This window comes from Pleurodeles waltl, chromosome 10 (genome assembly GCF_031143425.1).
Source record: "Pleurodeles waltl isolate 20211129_DDA chromosome 10, aPleWal1.hap1.20221129, whole genome shotgun sequence".
NCBI lineage: Eukaryota > Metazoa > Chordata > Amphibia > Caudata > Salamandridae > Pleurodeles > Pleurodeles waltl.
Genome location: NC_090449.1, coordinates 873661490 through 873679950, shown reverse-complemented (window position 1 = coordinate 873679950; position 18461 = coordinate 873661490).

Sequence of the window (18461 nt, the reverse complement as noted above, 5' to 3'; positions counted from 1 at the left end):
GTCATCACGGAATTGTTGCAATTCCTGTAAAACAGTGACACCTTCATTTATGTCAAAATGTTGTTTCTTCTGCCTCCACGCCAGGACCATCAAGATCTGGAACACACATTTGAGTTCTGAACAGGCACTCATATGAAGTACAACACCCTAGGGACCTTCTAGGCAGATTGGTAAGTGCTCCCTGAACTCCATACAGGTGATTAAGCCAACTATGACCCGTACCTAAAACTCTGGCTGTTAAGGATTGCTTTAAATCATGGTTTAATCGCTCCACAACACTATTTCCCTCTGGATGAAATGGAAACGAGTACTGGAGTTGGACCCCCAACAAAGCCATGGTGTCCCTGAATGCCCTTGAGGCAAAAGCAGGGCACTGGTCCGAATGGAAACCCGCCAGCACATATGTACCGATAAAGACTCGCAAATTTCTAATAACAGTCCGAGCGTCAGCCGAGCATTGTGGCCACACCCATAAAAATCTGGAGCAAGCATCAACATCGACTAATATATACTTGTACGCACTATCCGGTGTAAGGGGACAGCAATGGTCCAAGTACACACATTGTAATGGTTTATTTGAAATCAAGAGAGGTGTCTGCGGAGGGCGTTTGGCAGTGGAAACTTTAATCTGTTGACAGATGTCACAGCAAAGGACATACCGCTTGGTCTCTCTGTAAAGGCCTAGCTACCAATAGCGGGCTTGTAAGATTGAGATTGTAGCTGCCACACCAGCATGGGCAGATGCCACCCCTTCATGCCCTGCTTTAATTACTTGTGATCTTATATCTCTGTTGGGAATATCTCGTACCCATACACCTAGTATCTTAACTCAGCGTTCAGCATACCTCCCATTCGGTAGGAATATTTGTCAGGAAATCCTTTTGGATAGGGCGTACCATCCGCCATAGCTGTCATGGCAGCCCATATGTCTGTGTCCGGCTTTGAACTCAAACGAGTTACTGCAGCAACAGCAGCCACAGCCACTGCTGACTTTGCGGCTTCATCAGCCGATGTATTGCCAGCAACATGTATTCCAACGTGCTGGTGTCCAAGTGTGTGAACAACATGGACATTTGGTAGCGTTTCATTCAGATCTGCTACTTTCCCCCACAGCACTCTGTGTTTAATGGTGTTGCATTAGAATCTCTGAACCCATTCTGCTGCCAGTAATGCAGGTATTCATTGAAGGACTGGACACAATAGTACCAATCACAAACAATCAGCGTTGGCTGTGCAGGATTCGTACGTTCCAGTGCCATCAACAGAGCTTTTAACTCTGCCAATTGTTCTGTGCAATCCCCTAGGGTTTGTGTAAATGTATGTAGGGGACAAAATGTATTGTCCTCCATATAGCCGCTTACGACAGCGCAAGCATCAGAATATTGGTGCTTTGTGCCAATTGCAGGTTGTGCAGAGCAATCGTTGTACATGACTCTATGATATTGTTCGATAGGCAGTGTGTTTGCTGGAACTGGGTATTCTAGTTCATACTGCAAAGATTCTTGAGTTTGTAATTTTGGGTAAAAAATGTAGTCTACATCAGTGCCTGTCAAAGACGTGGCCCATTGTATCCAGCATGGATGTAATTCTTTTGCGTTTGGAACTCTGGCCTTTGTAACAGCCTCTTTGGCTGGAATTGGGGAAACAGTAATGTGTTTGCCTTGGGCTAGAGGTCTTTCTTTAATGACAGCCATCTGTACAGCAGTGAGGATTTTCTCAGTGGGAGCAAAGGGTTGTTCTGCTGCTGAGTACAAATGTGATTTGTATGTAATCAGGACTGACTCACTTTCATTAAATGTCACATAGGTGAAACTGATGGCACTAGCAATTTCTCTGATAACCAAATGTGTTTTGTTGTCCTTTGTGTGTAAATGTTGTGCTTCAAGCATGTCTGTGTTCAGTTCTCTGAGAGTGCATATGTGTTCAATTGTCCAAAATTTACTTGAAAAATCAGGAAGTATCAAATCATATCAAGGTTTTATGCGTGAAGCATAATCTGGAATGTAAATTCTGCCGAAATTTAGGAAACCCAATAGGGATTGGAGTTTTTTGATCGTGTTTGGAGATTGTAGTTGTGCGCATTTTTCTAAGAATTGTGGCGCTAGGCTCTTTCTTTCACTTGACAGGTCATATCCCAGGAACAGGACACTGAGGAAGGAAATGATTTGAAAATCTTGGATCAGAGACTGTTTGAATTGGGACTCTACTTTCACGAGGATACACATATGGATCTTTGGAATTATTATTTTCATTTGGAATGAACTGTGTTTCTTATTTAAGAAAGGACATTATTTTGGATAAAATATTTTGACTCATTATTCAGTGACTGATGTATTGTTTTATTGTTCATTGTACACATGTGCAATACTTATTATAATACCTGGCGTGACTGCATTTGGTTGTGCTGGAGCAGCACATGCTGGGTTTGTATTTAATGTTTGCATCACAAACTGTACTAATCGTCTATATGTCACTGTTAATTCAGTATATAAGTGACAAACCTCAGCTACTACTAAATTTGCTACCGCAGGATGTGGTGTATAGGTGGCCAATAAAGGCCAGGTAGGGCAATCATTACTTAGCGGTCCTAACCTTACTGGTACTATTGTGTTGGGTAGGGTGCCATCAAGCCAATTATTATGTTCTTGATAAGATAATGGTATCTCTAAATATGCATATGACCTGTATTGTCCAGGTACGTTTGCAAGTGTATAATGATGAAATATGTTTGTGTTCCCATCAACTGCTGGAAATGTGACACAAGAATAGAAGAGTTTTGTTCTATAAGCTGGATGGGTGTCCACCACAAATGTGACTGGACCCCCCTGGGCCGTTAGGCCATTTGGTAGTAAGTGTGCAGTCAGAGGTTGTCTCATATTAACTGCCATTACTATCTGCTGTGGATTTGCCATACTAGATCGAAGAAGTGTTCAGAGAAGGCACACCAAATAGGGTTTTTCCTTTTAAAGTTCAAGCTTGACCAACTTCCAACCTCAGATAGGATAGCCTACGTAGCTGGAGTGGAAATCCTCAGTACCACAGAAGTCTCCATATACAGTATTGAGGCATCATTGTATATAATGAGACAGAGATACTCTGGAGGACCCGAAAATTAGAGCCTGACCAAACGTTGGTGGCGCCATGTCACGTAGGCTCTCATTATTCTAATGAGACTACTTGAATTTTGAGTGGCAGAATCACTGCAGTGTGGGAGACTAAGGGGGTCATTACAACACTGGCAGTAAAAGCCACTTACTGCTGTACAGAAGACCGCCAACACACCGCCGCGGCAGCAGAATTCCGCCACAGTCATTATGACCCACTGCTCGGAATCTGCCAAAATTGAGACACCCACACAAGCCCGCCACACCAAAGGTCAGTGATAAACTGGTGAAAACAAAACCTCCACCGTCACACCAACAGGAATGCGCCCACACTATCACGACCCACGAATCCATGCAGCAGTCTTTCAACCGCAGTATTCCATTGGCGGTACACACTGCCGCGCTCAAAATACACACACATTTACAAAACACTACCACATTGGACTATTCCAAATACACACACCTGAGACACGTACACACACCACTCCCACACACCCAATACAATATAAAACACACACCCATATTACCCACAAACCCCTACAACAAAAAATTCCGAAATAAGGCCAGAGAGAGACACCACAATCTACAAACAAGCATCCACAGGCACTCAACACCATCACTCACACAACATCCACGCACCTCACACAACACACCACTAAATATCACCCCACACATCACAACACACACCACCCCACACATCACCCACACCACCCCATGGCATAGCAAAGACACCCCAGGTTCTCTGAGGATGAGCTCAGGGTCATGGTGGAGGAAATCATCCGGGTAGAGCCACAGCTATTCGGATCACAGGTGCAGTACACCTCGATAGCAAGGAAGATGGAGCTATGGCGAAGAATAGTGGACAGGGTCAACACAGTGGGACAACATCCAAGAAATAGGGATGACATCAGGAAGAGGTGGAATGACCTACGGGGGAAGGAGCGTTCCGTGGTCTCAAGACACCACCTGGCAGTTCAGAGGACTGCTGGCGGACACCCACCTCCTCCCCCACAACTAACAACATGGGAGGAGCAAGTCTTGGCTATTCTGCATCCTGAGGGCCTCGCAGGAGAAGCTGGAGGAATGGACTCTGGTAAGTCAAATCTTAACTATTACATCCCCCACCCTACCTGCATGCTATCACATTCCACCGCCCTTGCCCTCACCCCTATCACTCCAACTCCTCACAAATGTCCCAATATCACAAACCACACATCCCAACACCAAGCCCTGCGTGCAACACCAAAGCATGGACACCCATCACCAAAGCATGGCCACTGCACATACCCATACACCCCCAAACTATCATCACACAAGGTCCCACACCGTAATGCAAGCACTGGGGTACAGGGTCACCCACCCATTGCACACCATGGCACAACCAGATGCAATTATCATGCTTTTACACCCATGCAGGACCCCTACCAACATCACCGGACAGGAGGGTCCAGACATTTCCACACCACCAACAGAAGAGGCCCACAGTGATGACAGCAGCTCTGTCCAAATGGATCTAGATGACCAGCCCGGCCCATCTGGGACCTTGAGACAGTCGGTTCCCCTCACACAGTCACAGTCCACTACAGAGCTTCCCCCCTCTTGAAACACCAGCACAGCACCCACCCAGCGGGCCCATACCTCTGTCCGCAGGACACGTCAATCAGCAGTGTGTCCACCACTACAGAGAACCCAGGCTAACCCACCACCCCAACAACAACAGGGATCTGGAGGCAATGGCAGTGGGCACACGGTTCAGGGGACAGACTCCCAGGGAAACAGGGGAACTGGGAGGTCTGCTGTGTGACAGGGGGAGGACAGGCACAGGGAACCCACTCTCAATGAGGCCCTCTCCAACATCATGGGAGCCTACCATCATTCCCAGGAGACGATGGCAACGGTTCCGGCCAAGTTTCAGGAGAACCAGCGGCTGCAGGAGGATCAGTATTTGGGCTTCAGGGAGGAACTCAGATCCATCAATTCCACCCTGGGCACCATCATAGGGGTGCTAAAGGAAGTCCTCAACAACAGGGGGGACACTGTGACACAACAAGGGGCCCCTGACAATAGCCTGGACGATGAACTGCCCACCACCTCCGCCGGCGCTGGTGGACAGGAGGCACTGCCACAGGACCACCACACCAGCACCCCACCCCCTGCAGATGGAGAACCACCGCCAAACGGTCCCTGTGATCCAGGACAAAGACAGAGAATGATGCCAAGATCCCCGCCAAGAAATGAGACCACCCTGATTGTCATCCTTTTGTCCCACCTTGTCACCCTGTCAATCCTCAAACTGCCCCAGCTCCACCTCCTATGCCCCTTTGGACAATGCACCTGTGAGACTCATAGCTTGGACTCCGCCATGGACATTCCTCCACCATCACCCCTCACCATTTAACAAGCCCCTCCAATATTGAACACTTAAATAAACACTCTTAAAGCACAAAACAATCTGGAGTCTGTCTGTGATTTTGAATTAGTGTATTAACAATTACAGTGACAAAATGCTCTTTCAATGGTAATGTCAACATACCTATGTCACACAGCTCGAATCCATGAGGAAACAAAGCAGATGTCACACAGTGGGACCCACATCTGTGAAATCGTAAGAGAAAGTGAAAACTCAGTGACCATACACTGGGTGAAAAGGACAGACAGTAGAGAGGTAGTAGTGTTAAAGTACATGTAGTAGGCAGGTTTGTCTTCTTACCTGTGTCTCACTGGAAGTATTGCAGGATCACAGAGTTCCTGTTGTTGATGTCCTCTTCTTCTGCTTCCTCGTTTTCACTGTCCACAGGCTCCACAGCTGCCACAACACCTCCATCTGGACCATCCTCCTGCAGAAAAGACACCTGTCGTCGCAAAGCCAAGTTGTGAAGCATACAGCAGGCCACGATGATCTGGCACCCCTTCTTTGGTGAGTAGAATAGGGAACCACCTGTCATATGGAGGCACCGGAACCTGGCCATTAGGAGGCCGAAGGTCCGCTCTATAATCCTCCTAGTTCTCCAATGGGCCTCATTGTAGCCCTTGTCCTGGGATTCCTCACTGGGTTCAGTAACCATGACAGGTTGGGGTAACCAGAGTCACCTGCAAATGGCAAGGGACAACTGTTAGACACTCACTAACCCTTAGGGATATCCCTAGACCCAGACAACTATTCCCTCTGATTTGGTTCCAGGTGCTCACCTAGTAGCCACACACGGTGCCTCTATAGTTGCCCCATCAGATAAGGGATGCTGCTATTCCGCAGGATGTAAGCGTCATGCACTGAGCCAGGGAATTTGGCATTAACATGGGAGATGTACTGGGCTGCCAAACACACCATCTGCACATTCATCGAATGGTAACTCTTCCGGTTTCTGTACACCTGTTCACTCCTGCGGGGGAGACCAAGGCCACATGTGTCCCATCAATGGCACCTATAATGTTAGGGATATGTGCCAGGGCACAGAAGCCACCTTTCACTGTTGCCAAATCCTCCACCTGAGGGAAAACGATGTAGCTCTGCATGTGTTTCATCACGCCAGATAACACTCTGGACAACACATTGAAAACATAGGCTGGGACATCCCTGATGCTATGGCCACTGTTGTTTGAAATGACCCACTTGCAAGGAAATGGAGTACTGACAGCACCTGCACTTGAGGGGGGATCCCTATGGGATGGCGGATAGCTGACATCAGGTCTGGCTCCAACTGGGCACACAGTTCCAGGATTGTAGCATGATCAAGCCTGTAGGTGATGATTACATGTCTTTCCTCCATTGTCGACAGGTCCACCGGCAGTCTGTACACCGGAGGATGCCGCCATCTCCTCACATGTCCCAGCGGACGGTGCCTATGGGGGACAACAGCGAGCACAGAGTCAACCAACTCAGAGGTACGTAAACGCAGCTTACTCATAAAACTATTCATAACCCAAAATTTGCCTGTATGAGTGTTGAGCCAAGGCCTAGGTATGTGTGACGCAGTTAAAAATAAAGCCATGTGGGCCCCTGAAATGGCGGCTGCCTGACTGGTAAAATGGGACAATGGGATATGAGGTAACTGCGCTGGCGTTGTACACCGTAACGGTAGGCGGTCGAAGACCGCGGCGCAATTCTGCATTGGTTAACATTGGACCCTATGGGGAGCCAATGACGATGTACGCCGGTGGTGACGGTACGCACCGCCGCAGACGTGACCACAATTTTCTATCAGTTCAATCACTCGATACCTGATCTTAGACAGGAGAGGACCTACAATGCAAGTGCTGCTGTGACATCAGTCTGGAAGAGACAATGGCTTGTGTGTTTGGGGAAAGGGCCCCTGACTTCAGCACAGAGGAGTTGGAGAAACTCGTGGATGGGGTCCTCCCCCAGTACACGCTACTCTACGGTCCTCCAGACAAACAGGTAAGTACACTGTGAGCATGCTGTACTGGCAATGCCTGTGTGGAGTGGGGTGGATGAAAGATAGTGAGGGTGAGAATGAGGCGTGCATGAAATGACACTGAGTGCATGTGCCACATGGCAAGGGAAGGGATGCGGCCAATGACTGTGACGGTGCAGTTGGTAATAACTTTTTTTTTTTTCTGTACTATTCCTGTAGGTTAGCGCCCACCAGAAGAAGGATGTTTGGGGTGCCATTGCCAAGGACGTCCGCACCCTGGGGGCCTACCACAGACGGAGCACCCACTGCCGTAAAAGATGGGAGGACATTCGTCGCTGGACCAAGAAGATGGCGGAGGCCCAGCTGGGGATGGCCTCCCAACGTGGGAGAGGTGCCCGTCGCACCATGACGCCGCTGATGTTCAGGATCCTGGCGGTGGCATATCCGGAGTTGGAAGGGTGCTTGAGGGCATCACAGCAGCAACAAGGGGGTGAGTACACTCTCATTCTGCTGATTCAGCGTGCATTGGAGGTGTCTGGGTGGGGGAGGTGGGCTGTGGGTTCCCATAGGTGAGGCGAGTGTGTTAGTTCAGTCCCCTTTTTCAGGCAGACCCTGTGGCACCCCAACCCACCTGGGTACAGTGCCAACTACACCTAGTCAGGCTCCTGTGACATCCATGTGTGCAGCTATCGGCCATAGCCTTGTAGGCCATGTCCCAGGGATTGAATAGTGGACCACAAGAGTGCGGCATAGTGCAGGGGGCTTCTGTGTCTGTTGTGTCTGCCAACGGTAGCGGTAATGCATGCACTCAAAATGTCTTTCTTCTGTCTCCCCCCCCTTTTTGTGGTCTCCCTGTACTTGTGTGCATTAGCATCATCAGGCGGAGGAGCAGTGGCACCGGAGCAGGAGGGAGCTGCATCCCACATGGCCCTGGAGGGTGAGACTACGGACTCCGATTTCACCAGTGGGACGGAGGGCGAGGGGAGCTCCGAGGCAGGGACAGGAGCTGACACCAGTGATACGGGTTCGTCCTCTGATGGGAGCTCCCTTGCGGTGGCGGGCCCATCTGTGCCCCCCGCATCTACAGGTACAGCCACCACCACCCCCTCCAGCACCGTCCTCCCAGCAGCCAATCAGCCTTTGCCCCATGCATGCTCACCCAGAAGGGTGGGCATCACCTTCGCCCCAGGCACCTCATGCCCTGCCCCAGTCACCCCTGCTGCCCTCAGTGAGGAGGCCATTGACCTCCTGAGGTCCCTCACTGTTGGGCAGTCTACCATTTTGAATGCCATCCAGAGTGTAGAGAGGCAGTTGCAACAAACCAATGCATTCCTGGAGGGCATTCATTCTGGTCAGGGAGCCCTTTAGCAAGCTTTTCAGACTCTGGCCTCAGCACTGATGGCAGCCATTGTCCCTGTCTCTAGCCTCCCCCCTCCAACTTCCTCCACCCGGACCCACACCCCTGTACCTCAACCTATCCCAAGCACACAATCAGACCAGCATGCACACACCTCAACACACAAGGGAAGCTCTGGCAAACATAAGTACCACACATCCCACAGGCACTCACGCAATCATCACACACATGCAGGCATACCAACATCCACTGCCTCCACTGTGTCCCCCCTCCTCGTCTCCCTCATCCCTCCCTGTCTCGTCTACACTCACACCTGCATGAACTACATCTTCAGCCACCACGTCAATCACCGGCACACCAACCACCACACCATGCACACATGCAGTCACCACCCCCACTACTATTCACACATCCCCTGTGTCTGTGAGCACACCTCCCAAGGTATGCAAACGCAGCCACACACCTACCAAACAGCTATCCACCTCATGGTAGCTTCCAGCCCATGCACCTTCATCCAAAGTCAGCAAACGTACACCTCCTACGACCACTACCTCTTCCTCCACTCCCAATCCCCCTCCATCTACCCGTCCCAGTGTTCCTAAGAAACCTTTCCTGGCAAGCCTTGACCTCTTTCCTCACCTCCCCCACCATGTCAGTCTCCTAGGGCCCGACTCTCCAGGTCCCAACCTAGCACCTCAGCCACAACATCGGCGGAACCAGTGGTGCCAGTAGTCACCGGATTATGGAGTGGACCAGGCAGCAGGGCAGCCAGTCCCCCACCTGTCAAGCATCAAAAGTTGGCCAGTGCCCGGCGGGAGAGGGGGGAAGACACCAGCCACCAAAGCCACTTCCAGGGGTGTGGAGTCAGCTGCAACACCTTCCAAGGTGGGGAAGGGGCACAAGAAAACCGGCAAGTCTGGGAATATCAGCAGACCCACTGCCCCAGACAGGCCCGCCATCAGCCCCGCTGCCAAGGAGCCGACCGCCAGCAGCCCCGCTGCCAAGGAGCTGACCGCCAGCAGCAGCCCTGCTGCCCAAGACAGGACCGCCAGCAGCAGCCCCGCTGCCCATGACAGGACCGCCAGCAGCAGCCCAGCTGCCCATGACAGGACTGCCAGCAGCAGCCCCGCTGCCCAAGACAGGACCGCCAGCAGCTGAACCACTGCCAAAGACACCGCTGCCACAAGCACTGCTGCCAAAGACACCGCCACCACAAGCGGGACAAAAAGGAGAGTGAAGGAGCTGTACCCGTCTACATTGATATGAACCAAGCTAACAAGGCAATTGAAAGAGAACAACATTAAGGTTCACACTTTACTGTCATGATCACTCAGCTAAATGGTTGCAAAGTCTTTTCTCAACTTGAACTGAACAAAGGGTGTCATCAATTGTAACTTGAAAAAGATTGCATAAAAATGACTACCTTTTCTACTTACATTGGTTTGTTCAGGTATAAAAGATTAATGGCCTCATTACGAGTTTGGAGGTCTCAGGGTGGCCATGTTGGCGGTGATGGTCGTACCGACACCAAGCTGGCGGTACGACCATCCCCTATAGGATAGGGTCCCCTATCCTATGCAGTCCCTCTGGTGTGAGTGGGGGTGCCCCTGGGGCCTGAGGAGGGCACCTGTGGGCTTATTCCATGGTGTTCCACCATGGAAATAGGCCCACATGTCCCCTAACGCCTGCCCTGACCCAGGCTTTAAAAAATGGGGCAAAGCAAACTTTATGGCGTTAAGGCCATAGGGTCATTTTTTGCACAGGAACGCTTACCTTGCATTTTATTAAGGCAAGGTAGGTTTCCACTTCCAAAAAATGACTTTAACTCCATAAATTTGGCGCTAGACAGGTCTACCACCAAAGTATAAATATGGAGTTAGTTTTGCACTGGATTAGGGTAAAAACAAATTACGCTAATTCAGTGCAAACAGAGTATAAATATGCCCCTTAGCATAGACAAAATGACTCTAATCTGGTTAGAGTCATTTATTTTGACTCTAACCTGCCTAACATAATTTTTTTTACGTTAGCCTACCCTATGCACCAGCTTGCACCATTCCATAAATATGGTGCCCAGCTGGTGCTAAAAAATGGTGCAAGCCGGTGCAAAACTTTTTGGTGCAAAACTGAGTCAGTGCAGTTTTGCACCAAAAAGTATAAATAAGGCCCGAGCTCTATTAACTTCCCCACTGAAACACTTAAGTCACAGTTCTATGGAGTCCATCAGGAGCCAAAAAGGTTCCATGGTTGCTAACTCACAAGAAACAAGAGTTCCCATAAGAATCTGTTTTTGGTGACTTTCTGTTTGTTGTGCTTTTTTAAGTAATCCTTAAACTTGCCAAAATCTTTGGTAAGAAACAACCACTTTATAAATAGAACCAAATATATTCTTCACTCCACAAAATGGATGGTCTTTTTGTAGTGGTTTCAATCATTTATTGCTAATCTACAATTTTTCTCTCCACAGAAAACACTTGTTTCACACTGCATTCAGTACAGTGCGATGGTAAGAAGGCATACATCTTTCTAACCTTGTATGACCAGCAGCAACTTTTCAGGAGATTTCTGAGGAGTTTTTCTCTCCTGCACCTCTTGTGTTCGACTACTTTGCTGATTGTTTTTCTGCACTTCCAATTGACATTTTACGAAACTTTTTTGATTTCAGATGTTTCGTCATTGTATATGTTATAAATAAATAAAAGCCTTTTATGTCCCTAGCTCAAAAAATACTGGCAATGCTTGAAAGTCACCTTTGTTGTATTTGCTTTTCCGCTGAAAACTATGCAAAAAACTCAAAAAATTAAGTATTTGCTAATCCAAGGAACATCCTCCTCCCCTTCTTGATGTGCAGAAGCATATGTCGGTCCAACATTCCACCTGTTCTTTAATCCAGCACTCGTCTTTTCAGCAGTGTCTGACACCTTGAAGATAAAATAGCAAGTGCTAATATATCCTGCTTTTCAAAACATTGTGACAGTGCTCTAGTGAAGAGAGTTGTTTCACAAAAGTTTCCCAAAAAGTTATCAGTCACAGGCTAAAAGCCCGCGGTTCAAAGAGGAAGTTCTTTCCTTGAACTTCACGTGTTTTTGAAAATTCTCGGTGGAATAAACGGGTAGGGTCAATGCAAACCGGGGCGCCAGCTAACCAATCACCTGTAAAAAGTAACACATTTGATTATAAGTTGATTTTTCGAGCTGAAACAGACATTTGATTTTTTAAATGTACCTTGAATGGAACGTTACATTGAATTCTGTAGTATTTATGGGGCATCGGGTATTTCTTTGTGTTTTATGTTGGTTTGTCTAATTAACCTTCGCATAACCTCTAGCGGCGCTCTACTACTTCTTGTCTTTTGCAGCCTAGGTTTGCTAACAAACACAACCCCAAGTTATTGAAGACACAAGTTGTTACTGGTAAATCGTTGCATGTAATTCAGTGTCATAAAAAAGAACGGAAATGTGTACATCATAGTTCCGAAGTGTTTTGTGCAATTTGAAGAATCCCACAACCCTGTGGTGTAACGGAACTGAAGCCCCTCCCCCCGCAAAACACATGGAGGAGGCTCTCTTCATACTCATTCAGGTCATGTGGAGTGCTGAGGGCCCCCCTACAGCTCATCCCCTCCACCGCACTGCGGGGGCTACGGGGGCTGCGGGGGTTGCGGGGTCCTTTGTTACGCCACTGTCACAACCATTGATCAACCAGCTCCTTTAACACTACCAGTTTACAATTGCCCATTGTTTGACAAGGTATATATTCCAATGAGGTCCACAAAGGAGCGCACTTGCAATAATTGTAAAACTCTGTTTGTTATGCTTCATATTTGTACATTACAATGTTAAACAAGCATATGCAATGCAATGGGTCTTGCGTTTACAAGGGTTAAAGCTATTAGCGTTGTAAACTCCTAACCAGACTTTTCTTGCCACATAAACTGAAAAGTAAAACAGTTTCACATATGCGAGCAAACGGGCGCCATGAGCGCAAAGCAAACACACAAAAGGAAACAGAAGTTCGCTTGCAGTCAAAAGTATCGGCAAAAGTGCAATTATCCATGTAACCGGCAAAAGTGCAACTATCAATGTAACCGGAAAAAGTGCAAATATCCATGTTACAGGGTCGATGTCATGCAAAGTGCTTTACAATTGCCCAGCAAGATCACACTGCCTACGAAATAAAGAGAAAAAAATAGTGCAGAAACCATATGGATAACATGGAGCCTTGTATTTTTTCAGTAGTTGGCTGATGTGCTCAAGGTGGGCTAAACACTAATTAAATCAACTAAATGTTAAAAGGCAAGCCCACGAACCAACCAAACTGATGGGCTTGACATGGGTGTGGTTAAAAGCCCACAGAGATATTACACCAGGGACGGAGCGCTTGGCTTGGCGCTCAACCCTAAAAAGGTAACTGACTGACAAATTCAGGAACAGCCAGAAGGCTTTATAATGCCCAGCTTTTACCTAGGTGCTTCAGGTCGATTACATCTGGAATGAAAGAAGTGGTAGGATGATGAGCAGTGGGTTGCACGATGCAGAATCCAAAAACATAGCAACAATAATATCTCTGCCCTTTACCGTGGTCAGAGAATACTGAGCAGTGAAGGTAGGGTATGACTCCTTTACAAAATGATATCTCCAATCTTTCCGCCACCCATGAGAAGTACAAGGTGATTGGATCTGTTGTCCCAGTTTTACATGTAGACAGGAACAGGAGACAGCAGCTAAGCTTGCTCTTAGTACCCACCAGGAAAGCCACTGAGGCATTGAAGTTGCATCAGGAAAGTGCCCGGCACATAGACATAACATTTAAATCTGAAAATCAGCCATTAGTTGAAGTTTTGTTTTATTAAAGTCATTGAAGACCATTGAGTGGCTGGAGTTCTCAAATGACTCCCATCAACTACTCTTCCATGGTTTGCCTCCTTTCTCGCCAGCAGAAAATACCGACTGAAATAAATTCTTAACCCTTAGCTTTTACTAATATTTTTCAAGGTTCATCCCTTTTGACCCTCATTACAAGATACTCAGAATAAAGAGTTGGAACCACCAGGACAGGAAATACCAACTTTGAATTGCATCTCCACAATATATTTCAGGATTAAATGCTTCAAGGTCCTGGAATAGGAATCACATGTCCGACCCAGACTTACCAGGTTCATTTCCATATACTATTTAAAATTCTGCTGGCCACCAGCTGTAGTCCCAAGTGGAAGAGTTCATACCGAAGATCAATACTTCTATATTGTCTGAGTTCAGCTTGAGGCAGCTGTCTCTCATCCATTTGATTACGTCTGTCATGGCACTACGGAAGTTGATTTTGATGTTGGTTCAGTCTTTGGTGAGGGAGAGGATGAGTTGGGTGCCACAAGTGTAGGAGATTATCTTGAGGTTGTGTGATCTGATGGTGTTTGTGAGGGGGGTCATGTAAATGTTGAACAGGGTGGGGCTGAGGGAGGATCCTTGGGGTACGCCGCAGGTGATGTCCTTGGATATAGAGGAGAAGGGAGGCATTAAATTCCTCTCTGTTTGTCCTGACAGAAAGGCGGCAATCCCCTTGAGGAATTTTTTTGTATGCTGATGGTGTGGAGTCTGTCGATGAGGGTATGGTGGGAGACAGTGTCAAATGCAGCTGAGAGGTTGAGGAGGATCAGGGCTGTGGCTGATTCACGGTTGAAGAGAGCTTCGGTGTCATCTGTGATGTTGATTAGCGTGGGTTCAGTGCTTTGGTTTGCACGGAATCCAGATTGTGATGAATCAAGAAGTTGGTTGAGTTCCAGGTAGTCAGTGAGTTGTCTGTTGATGGCCTTCTTGAGTACTTTGGTGGGGAAAAGGAGAAGAAAGATAGGTCGGTAATTTTTTAGGTTGCTGGGGTGGGCCGAGGGCATTTTCAGGAGGGGACTGACCTCCATGTGTTTCCATTCCTCTGGGGAAGTTGCTGTGGAGTTGGAGGTGTTGAGGGTGTTGCTGAGTCCTGTGTTGATAGGGTTGGTGCCAAGGTTGAAATGTTTGGGGCAGGGGTCAGTTGGGGTTCCAGAGTGGATGGACGATATGATAGTCAGGGTGGTCTGAGCAGTGAGTAGGGCACAGGTGGTAAGTGTTCAGTCGATGTTTCCTGGTTCCTTGTGGTTTACCAGGTTGCTGGTCAAAGTTGTTGTAAATTTTGAATAAATTTCAGTGGAAATAGTCTGAGTCAATTCTCTATGGCAGGAAGGTTGGAAAAATCCTTGATGATCTTGAAAAGTTCCTTCATGTGTTTGGCTGCGGAGTTGATGCAGTTGGCGATGACTGCTCGCTTCTTTTCTGTGCCGATAGTAATCACTGAGGGCTGCCTTGTAGGTGGGTCTGTTGGAGGGGTCTTTGGAGGATCACCATCACTTCTCGAGTTGGTAGCAACTGAGCTTGTTGGTTCTGAGCTCTGGGGTGTACCAGCTGGCTCATTTTGAGGTTTTCATAGGTTTGGCTGGATTCAGTGATTTCATCAGTACAGTTGGTGATCAGGTGGTGAGGTTCTAGATGGGCTGGTTGAGATCTGCTGAGGTTTCTGGTTTCAGGTTGTGAAGTGCTGTGGGATTGGGTCCATTACATATTGGGAAATTTTCTCCAACTGCGGTGGGTGGTCTAGTGGGTAATGGTGGATGAGTGTTGATCTCTGCCTGAGAAGGTAAAGTGAACAATGGCATGGACGGCCCAGGTGAGCTCTGTGGTGTGGGTGAAATTCATTCTGTTGCTGGAGAAGGAGATGGCATTGACTGTGTGTCCGGCTCTGTGTGTGAGTGCAGTGATTAGTTTGTTGAGGCTGATGTTGTTGAGGAGGGTGGCAGTGTTGGTGTCTTTGGGGTCATCAATGTGGAAGCTGAGATCTCTGAGCAGGATGTAGAGCTAGGGATATACGGTCAGTGGGACAATGAGGTTGGGGATGGCATCTCAGAAGGCTAGATGAGGTCTTTGTGGTCTGACGGTGAGAGTGCCTCTTATCATAGTCCTGGCTTCTGTATGGAGTTGGAAATTGAGGTGCTCACTGAGGGGCGTGGGGTCATCATTGGTGATGGTGCATCAGATGTTTTCCTTGAAGATTATGGCAATGCCACCCACCATGTTTGTTTGCATGGATCTTGTGTATCATCTTGTAGCCAGTGGAGATGGCGAAGGCGATGTTTGGGTTGAGGTAGGTCCGAGCCATGTTTCAGTAATGAAGGCCATGTCAGGGGTGAGGGTGGTCATGGTGTCTCAGTCGCCTATGGAGTGCCTACAGAGTGAACGGGCATTGAGCAGGATGCACTAGAATTGACTTGTAAGTCCCTAATAAAGTAGTATCCCATATACCCAGGGCCTGTAAGTTAAATGCTATTAGTGGGCCTGCAGCACTATTTGTGCCACCCAGCTAAGTAGCCCCATAAACCATGAATATAGTTTTAAACTGCCAATTCGACTTCGCAGAATAAGCCCCTTTCCAAGTCTTATACTTCACTACTATTACATAGAAGCCACCCCTAAGGTAGGCCCTGGGTAGCCAATATGGTATGGTGCATTGTAATTAAAAGTTTGGACATGTACATTTAAGTTTTACGTGACCTAGTAGTGGAAAACCTCCCAAATTCATTTTTCACTACTGTGGGCCCTACCTCTCACATTGGGTTGCATTTTTTTAATGTCTAGGTAGTAACGTTTAATTGGGAACATATAAACATTCATGTTTAGTGTCAGAGAAAATACAATTTAAAACCCTCTTTAATGGTAAAGTTGGATCTAAAGTTACAATTTTGAAAATGCCACTTTTAGAAAGTTGGCATTTTTCTGCCCTAACTATTCTGTTCCTGCAGCCTGTTGATTGTTCCTATGACTGGGTGTAATTGGCAGATAGACTTTGTTTGTTCCTCCCAGACAGCCACTCAAAAGAGAAATTAGATGTGGCTGGGTGAGCTATCACTCGCGTGATGGGGGTGAGATGGGCATAGTTCCACTTGCAACTGAATATGTTTTGCCCTTCCTTCCAGATTTGTCACCACTGCATTTTTAATGCAGTTAACCAAGATCCAGGGCAGGGGAAGCAGGAAACATCAATCACTTGAAGGGAAATTCTCTAGAAAGCTCTCCTACTTCAAAGAAGGCACCAGGAATAAAAATAGGACTTAGGACCCACAGTTCAGTTAACCTTCTGGACTTGCAGAAGGGCTTTAAGATGACTGCCTGCTGCTGTGGCCTGCTGTTCACTTAGGAAGACTGCTTTGCAGCACCTGAAAGGACTGCTTTGCTGCCTGAAGCCTGGCATGAACCCTCAGACGTGTTCCCTAATGCTCCAGGCATGCCCCAAGTCTTGAACCTAGCGCAACCAGAATGACTCTATGGGCTAGGTGGCTGGCCTCCTGATCAGAACCTGAGGCTCCAACTATCTTGAAACCACACCCAGACCCAGCCTCAATGAGCTCAATCCCCCCAAATAGTACCTTTCCTGTCCTGGATCCTAGATGATGGAGCTTAACCCCTTCACTGCCAGGCCTTTTCCCCTTCTGTGGCGAGCCTTTTTTTGGCTATTTGGGGCAGTTCGTGCTTAAGCCCTTATGCGTTTTTCTCCACATAAGCTACCCATGCCAAATTTTCATCCTAGGGATTCTAGAGGTACCCAGACTTTTTTGGGTTCCCCTGAAAGAGACCAAGAAATTAGCCAAAATACAGTGAAAATGTCATTAAAAAAAAAGAAAATTGGGAAAAAAGGGCTGCAGAGGAAGGCTTGTAGTTTTCTCCCTGAAAATGGCATCAACAAAGGGGTTGTGGTACTGAACTCACCATCTTCCCAGCTTTCAGGAACTGGCCGAATTGAATTATAAAACCCAATTATTCAACACAATTTTGGCAATTTACTGGTGCATACCCCATTTTTACAATTTTTTGTGCTTTCAGTCTCCTTCCAGTTAGTGACAGAAATGGGTGTGAAACCAATGCTGGATCCCAGAAAGCTATACATTTCAGAAACGTAGATGAAATTCGGAATTCAGCAAGGGGTAATTTGTGTAGATCCTGCAATTGTTTCCTACAGAAAATAACAGCTGAAATAAAGAATATTGAAATTGAGGTGAAAAAACCAGTCATTTCTCTCCACGTTTTACTCTGTAACTTTTTCCTGTGATGTCAGATTTTTTAAAGCAATTTACCATTACGTCTGCTGGATTCCTTTGGTTGCAGAAATATATAGGGCTTGTGGTTTCATTAAGAACTGTAGGTACCCAGAATCAATAAAGGAGATGCACCTTGCAACAGGTTTTCATTGTATACCAGGCATACAGCAATTAATTTGGTGAAATATAAAAAGTGAAAAATAGGTATCAAGAAAACCTTTGTATTTCCAAAATTGGCACAAGATAAGGTGTTGAGAAGCAGTAGTTATTTGCACATATCTGAATTCTGGGGTGCCCATACTAGCATGTGAATTACAGGGCATTTCTCAAATAGATGTCTTTTTTACACACTGTCTTACAGTTGGAAGGAAAAAATGTAGTGAAAGCCAAGGGGCAATAACACTTGTTTTGCTATTCTGTGTTCCCCAAAGTTTCCCGATAAAAATGGTATCTCACTTGCATGGGTAGGCCTAATGCTTGTGATAGGAAACACAACATGGACACATCACATT